Genomic DNA, 7797 nt, shown 5'->3' with positions numbered 1-7797 from the left:
TAGGATAAATTTNTCAAAAATTTTGGCTAGTAACTTTTCTTATTACACTTCTAATTCTAAACACTATACATTCACTTCTTATGTCTCTCAAGCTACCCCATAATATTCGAGTAAATTTTTTACNGTTCCTCCAGGAGGACCACGTCAACATGCCTTAGTGGTCCTACTTTTGGGTCTAATAGGAAGTCCGTACATGTAGTATTTTTGATTATGTCATAATAAGGTAAACAATTAACTAGTTATTTAACTTTATTAAGTTAAATACCAACTTTTTCTTAAAAAAATAAAAAAAAAAAAGAACTGTAAGTAAAACCAAACAAGATCAAACAAAAAAACACCCAAATCTAGGGTTCATCTCATCTCCTTACCGAAAAGAAAAGAAAAAAATCAAATCTCCATGGTAGTTCACTAAATTAAGATCACTCACTTAATACTATAGACATTCTAGAAACTCTTTTGCTTTGTTCTTTCATGAGAACATTGGGACATTTGAAAAAAAGGTGAAGGCCAGGGTTTAATAATTATTTTAGAGCAGTTCAAACCCAGCTCCCAAAGACATATAAGAGTGTCGCTATTGGGACCTCCAAATTTGCTCAGTATACCTCTCATGCTCTTTGCACCTCCTTTTTAATTTTAACTACAAGTATTTGCTCCTTTCAAATTCCTAAAATAACCTTAGATATATTATTCACATATATCTTGATAATTTGCTCATTATACCTCTTATTTATTCTCTAGACCTCTCATTATTTTAATTTTTTTCTTTTTGCATGCTATCATTGAGACCTCTATTCCTTGATTTTTTTTTTTTCAAACCTCTTTCACGACCTCAATTCCTTGATAAATTTTTTATTTCTCATAGAATGTCACCCAACCTCCATTATTTGATCAATTTGTAATAAAAAAATTTCAATGACGTCAATTTTTCTCTTAAAAATCAAATAACACAAAGTATTGGGTTTCAAAAACTTATATTTACCAGCCCAATACCGTCTCTCCTTATAAGTGAGAGGTCGTGAATTCGACCTACAGTAGACTCGTTGTAGCATATTAGTTGTTTATTTGATAAAAAAAACTTATATTTACCAAATTAGCTTTTCTTTTTATATTTTACTTGTGCTAAATGATCAAGGATAACAATTGTATACTAGTAGAAAATTTTATGTCATACGGTCGATATTGATCATTGTTTGAGCTCTAATTAAATATATGATATGTAGTAAAATTTAGAAAATAGTAAATTAGAAATTAAAAATATATAAGGAAAATAATAAAGAATACAAATAAATTAATTATCGAATTGGAAAGTATGGAGAAATTAAATGTGCTTCTTTTTGTATGATTATTGTCCTTAATAGTCATTACTTAAGAAGAGATAATTGTCATTCAATAACTCTTAACAAAGAGAGGTCAAGTGAGCAAATTTGGAGGTCCCAATAATCGCACTCGACATACAAATCTCCTTGTTGTTTACCTGTTTCGGTTTAAACTCCAGCTAATCCAAATTCGATCTCCAGAAATCAATTTAAGGTTTTTCTTTGCTTGTTTCTTCGACCTCCATCCTCTTTCAACTACCATGGAGAGCTGGGATTTTTTTTTCTCTTCTTTTCGGTAAGGAGATGATGAACCCTAGATCTGAGTTTGATCTTGTTTGGTTTTACTTAATTCATTTTTTTAAGTTGGATTTACTTAAATTAAATACAGTAATTGTTTTAACCTATTATGACAAGTCAAAAAATACTACATGGTGGTTTCCTATTGGCCAAGGAGAACCACTAGGCATGCTGATGTGGTCCTCCTGGAGGACAGAAAATTTCTTGGATTAACCCCACCACAAAAAGAAAACAAATTAACCAGAGAGCTTAGAGCAACTCCAACCAAGTTGTTATTTCCTACGTGGCTCTTCAACAGCTATAATTGACACCAAGAATTCATCTCCATTTGCCACATAGATGACAATTTCTAAGAGCTGTGTCAAATTTGACACTGACACAGCCAATACATTTGGTCTTTTCTTTATTTAATATGCTTTCTCTCTCCTTCCTTATTCTTCAAAGTTCAAACCCAGAAACTGCTGTAGCCTTGCACAGTTGAACTCATTCACCTATCCATGCAAATTAAGATGACATCTAGAGATTGAGAATTCTGTCCCAGCGAAGCTTTGTTTCTCTTTCATTTCTGGTCTAATCTTCACAACAATCAGGGATAAGTGATTCTATTAGCTAAGAAACCCAGAACTCAAAGTCTCAAAAAAAAAAATGAAGTAGATTCAAGTTAACTAATGGGGAAAGCTAGATCTGCAAATCTAAAGATGGATTTTATGAGTAGGGCGATGGGCTACGGGCTGTGGGCATCAACTTGACTATGAAAGATTGAGTTTCGATCTCTGAGATATTGAGAGATGGAGTTTGCATCTCCATTGAAAACAAAAGAGGAAGAATGACGAAAGAGAAGCAAATCATGAAGAGAGAAGAAAGAGAAACCAGTTTTTCTTTTGCTTATAAATATAATAAAATAATACTTAAGTTTGGCATGGTTATTAGAGTGAAAACTAGTTTAAAATGACAATTGCCACCTCAGCTGAAAAATTCAAATTTGACGTACATAAACATTTTGACCTTCTTATTGGAGATTCTCTTAGTAGCCTAGGTGGACTAGGCGGCATTTAGGAGGCCGCCTAATTTCCCATAGCCTAGCACAAAGCCCTAGAAGAAAAGCGAGGCAGCTTGTTGCAGCCTAGCTAGAGCTAGCCTAGGCAGGGATTAGGCGGTCCTAGGCGGGGCTTAGGCGGTCCTAGGCGGGGCCTTTTAAAAGCCTGATTTTAGACAAAGTTGCAGCTAATAGCTAGCACGAGTTGTTTTGGAAGTCTTCATTTAATTAATTAACGAGTAAAGAGAAGTGGTCCAAAAATTTGAATTTCAAGGACGTACTAGCTACAAATTAATTAACAAGAAGGAAAATGATTCTTGGTTTTAGGCCTAAGATTTATGGCCTTAATCTTAGGTGATATGCTATGTCACCTAGACACATCACCAGTTAAAAAGATTATATCATGTTATTCTTAAGCAAAAAGACAATTTTATCCTTCCAAATCTAATGACTAGATTATTTTTGTCTTTTTATTAAAAAATTGTCTTTTTTTATACTTAAAATATAAATATATTTCTAGCCTCTTCTTTCTCTTTTTCTTTTCATCACAATCATGCTTAGATTGAACACTAAAATATGGGGGCGGATCAATGACATACAAGATTATAATCAAAATTATAACCAGAATATCAACCATTAGATCTATTAACAATAAACGGTTGAGATTAGTCATAAAACCAAATCTTTTTTTTTTTAATTCAATTTATGAAATCTGTCTAAATAAAAATTGATGATTACTATTCTCCATTTAGAATATAATTAAGAGGAAATAATTCATTTCATATTTAAACTTATTTACAAGAGAGGAAATAAAACAAATTAAGTCTCAAATATCACGTTAGAAAATTGACTGTAGTCGAAAATGTCATCTAGTGCACCTTAGACGTACTTATTTCAACTTCTTGTTGTTCTTGTTGTTGTTTTTTTTTTAATTTAATTTAATTTTTATCAAAAGGTTCTTGTTGTTCATAGCACAAGATAATATAAGTACTTCCATACATAATCTGATCATAAGTTTTCGAACGTGTTATGGCAAATATCATCAGATAATTTTTTTTACTTTGAAGAAGATAGAAGAGGTAGATGATGATGGTATTCTCTAGTAAATTAGTTTCATCTGATATTTATTTTTTTCTTTTTTATCTAGTAAATGAGTTTCAATAGGAAACCATTATATAACTTCCTGTTAATTAATTGTATTCCAAAATTAGAGTGTAGGCAATCATCAATTTTCATTATGTTTTTAATAGATAGATTTCCTTAATTGATTAAAATAAAAAGAAAACAAAATAATTTTTTTTAGTTTTATGGCTAATTTCAACCGTTAGTTGTTAATAGATCTAATGGTTGATATTCTGGTTATAATTTTGATTATAATCTTGTATGTCACGGATCCGCCCCCAATATTTGATTATAGTGTGAAAATACATATATTTCTGAGAATACTTGTTCAAAAATGCAAATTCTTATATATATATATATACACACACACATATACATATATAATTTTGTCCAAGAAAACACAATTTCGTTCAAGGAAAAAAAAATTACATATATATATATAATTGTACCAAAAAAAAAAATATATATATATATATATATATGTGTGTAATCATACATCTTTGTTCGAATTGCTTTTTTCGATATAAGGAATAAATTGGCTCTTCAGTCTGAAATTTACCACGTCCAAATATTGGGAAATGTCTCTTGAAATGTCCCAAGGATCAATATCGATTAAAGGTTTGACATCTGCTAATTTGAATATAGGGCATGTTCCATGTTCAAGTCATGCATGGATTATGGATACAGAAGTTGACGTGGTCATTGCGTAGCGTGTGTTAATTCAATTTTAAGTTAAATTTAGGGAAAATGTCCAAATGCACAAAAACAAAGAAACTAAAGCTCATTCCAATAAAACTCTTACCCCTTAGTCGATTCCAATGATTCTTATAAAAATACGGTATTACCCTTGTCTGATTAAACCCACGTATATCTCTCTTTTTCCTTCTCCTCTCTCTCTCTCTCCGACCCAAATCTCAGATTTTAACTCTCTCTCTCTCTCTCATGTAGATCACCGATTCATATCATACCCTCCGGCGCCGATCTCCTGCAACGAAAGACCGAAAACGAAGATGGCGACCTCTGCCGATCTCCTGCAACGAAGACCAGAAACGAAGACGGCGACCTCTGCAACGACGGCGACCTCTGCAACAATGGCGACCTTTGCCGATCTCCTGCAACAAAAGACCGGAAACCAAGACGGCGACCTCTGCAACGACGTCATTTCAATCGCCAATATCTCATCGGATTCCGAACGGGCTACCTCCCTGCACAGATCGCTCCACTACATAGGCTGCAGTGAACAGAGTTGTAGGTAGCTTCTAGATCCAAATCGGCGAGCCAGGCGCATGAAGAGGGACTGGAGATTGGTGGCTGGATCTTGTGACAGAGTGTTGGGCTGGAAGACGACGTAGTCCAACGACACTTGTTTCCTTTTTGATTTGTATGCGAAGTGAGATGCGGTTTTGGTGTGGAAATTGAGGATCGTAGGATTCGTAGCTATGGAGTCTTGAGTTCCAGCATAAGGTTCTAGCAACGTCTGGAATAAGTTTCAGCTCTTGACCGAGGTTAGGGGATGAAGAGAATAGCTAGGTTGCATTGTTGTGGTGTCTTGTGAAATTAAGTATGGTGTGTTGATTTTTGTGCTCAAATTATATTTCTGTGCAAGTGACGTCGTGTAAAAAATACTCTCTTCATTTTTTGTTTTGTTTTGTGAGTTTCAGATGATTATTGAGCAATAATCCAGTTATTAGGAGTCAATAATCGATTATTAGGGGTTAATAATCGATTATTGGGGGTCAGTAATTGATTATTGGGGTCTGTAACTAAGTTATTGAGGGTCAGTAACTCAATTTTTTTCTGGTATTATTAAGTTGAAATAAGTTGATTATTAGGGGTCAGTAACTGATTATTGAGGGTCGGTAACTGATTATTGAGGGTCAGTAACTAGTTACTGGGTGTTAGTAACTGGTCAGTAACTAGTTATTGGGGGTCAATAACTGATTTACTGGGTGTCAGTAATTGGTCATTAACTGGTTACTGGGATTCAGTAACTGGTTATTGGGGTCAGTAACTTGTTACTGGGGAAATTCCCATGACCGGAGTCCGACGGTCGAGAAATTCAGGTGACTGGAGTCTGGCGGCCGTTGACCAGAGTCCGGTGAGGTTCCGGCCAATTATTCTTTTTCTTCGACTTTCTCTCTCTATGCATGTTTAAGGAGTGAGGGTAAAATAGTCTTAAAATAATATGGTTTGTTAAGACTTTAGTAAAGATTTGTGCATTTGGGCATAAAAATGGTTACCTTATATTGGAATGGGTTAATAAAAAAGATTATATTGAGAAGTTTAAATTAGTACTAAATAGGCATTTTCCCTTAAATTTATAGGTTAATTACATTTTTGGGTACTTGATTCGTACGTAAATGGAATGATATATGGACCGTGCGGCTATATTACTATACATTGTTACAGTGCGTACGATAGAATACGTATAGTATGTAGCTGTCCATGCATGCATGCAAGCTTTGTGGCCGGGGGTCTCCTCGTTGGCTTGGTCGTCGACATGAAATAATTAAGTACGCCGGCCGGGATGCTTCAATAAAGGGTGGGATCGAGGATGGTTCCTGTTAACGGAGCTCTAGCTCTTGACACCTAGCTAGCTAGAATATGATCGAGAATTAAGTGCCTCGAAGTAAAAAGGAAACGTACGTACAGATGATTTATGCCATCCTGGTTCATGGTGCTAAATTGCTTTCACGATCTCCTCTAATGACTGAACTATGACACTAAAGGCAGGTATGAAGTTTTATCTTGATTTGGGGTAGCACTGGTTTAGGTACATCAATGGCACAAGTTACTGTCTTACTGAGGTTGCTACGTACGTTAATTAGTTAATTGAAGCAGCAGCCACATTGCTGGACGCGATGAGGTGAGTAAGCTAGGTGTGCGCTCGCAGTTGGTGGTATACTTACTAACATAGTTCTTCAATGCCACGATGATCGAATAAGTTGGTTCACTAGTACTGGAGTGAATTTCCCATGCATGCATGCATGCAGATGGTTTCTTGTGGCAACGGCGGCTAAGCAGACTGCTATTCTCATGTTGATGGATTTTTTTTTTGGCAATCAAAATTTTATTAAATAAAAAAATATAACCTAAGAGAGGGACATGAAGCCAAAACCTCTAAAAAAAGAAATAGCAAAATCAAAAGGTAACCAAAACATGAACAAGAAGAGCAGAGAGCCGATCACATCAAAGATCAAGGCGCACAACAAGAGTCCGATTACGGAAAGGATAAGGGTCTCGTAAATCTTTTTCTGTCTTCAATTTTTTCTTTTGAGACTTCAGGAGAGACTTAAAAACAGATTCCCATTTTCTAAAGTTTCACCCTCATCATACCAGGAACCCATATGACTCACCCTATCAGTCTGTTTGGTAGGAGCTCTATCTAAGAAGAGGTATCCGCGGGTGACATTAGGCCGCCACCATGCCTCAATGTATGCTTTTTTCTGCTGCCATGTGTTCATGGAGCCAACGATTCCGATCACAATGTGGCTTAAATTCGTAGGAGGGTGACTGCCGGGAGGTGCAGTCACAGCCGGGAAGCTTTGTTTGAAGGTTGTCAGGAGATTGGAAGGTTGAAAACTATGATTTATCAAAGAACAATATGTAAGACAATATTACAATTATACTTGAAATGGCTAGTGTTTTTACAAAAGCTCCAAGAGAAAACGGGGTCGCTAGTTTTTGTTGAGTTGTGGTAGAGTGAGTGGGGAGCACATCTTCAAGAATTAGATTGGCGAGCAGAGAGGGATTATTGTTTAACATGAGAGGAAGAAAACATACTCTGTTAGCAATAATATGTCTGATACGTTGCCATTTATAGAGGTTTTGGGAGTTTAAAGGATTTTCAGTTTTCAAGTTCATGATTCTTGTTCAAGTTTTCTTAATAAGCGTGATATATTGTCTTGTTCTTACTCTACCTACATATATTACTTAAGAAGTTAATTGCTTCCTACTCGTACAAAGGATATTAGACCATGAAGATCTAAAGCGCGCACATGGTTTTGTGCAGAAGACTATCTAGCT

This window comes from Fragaria vesca, linkage group LG2 (assembly GCF_000184155.1).
Source record: "Fragaria vesca subsp. vesca linkage group LG2, FraVesHawaii_1.0, whole genome shotgun sequence".
NCBI lineage: Eukaryota > Viridiplantae > Streptophyta > Magnoliopsida > Rosales > Rosaceae > Fragaria > Fragaria vesca.
This window is presented reverse-complemented; position numbering follows the sequence as displayed.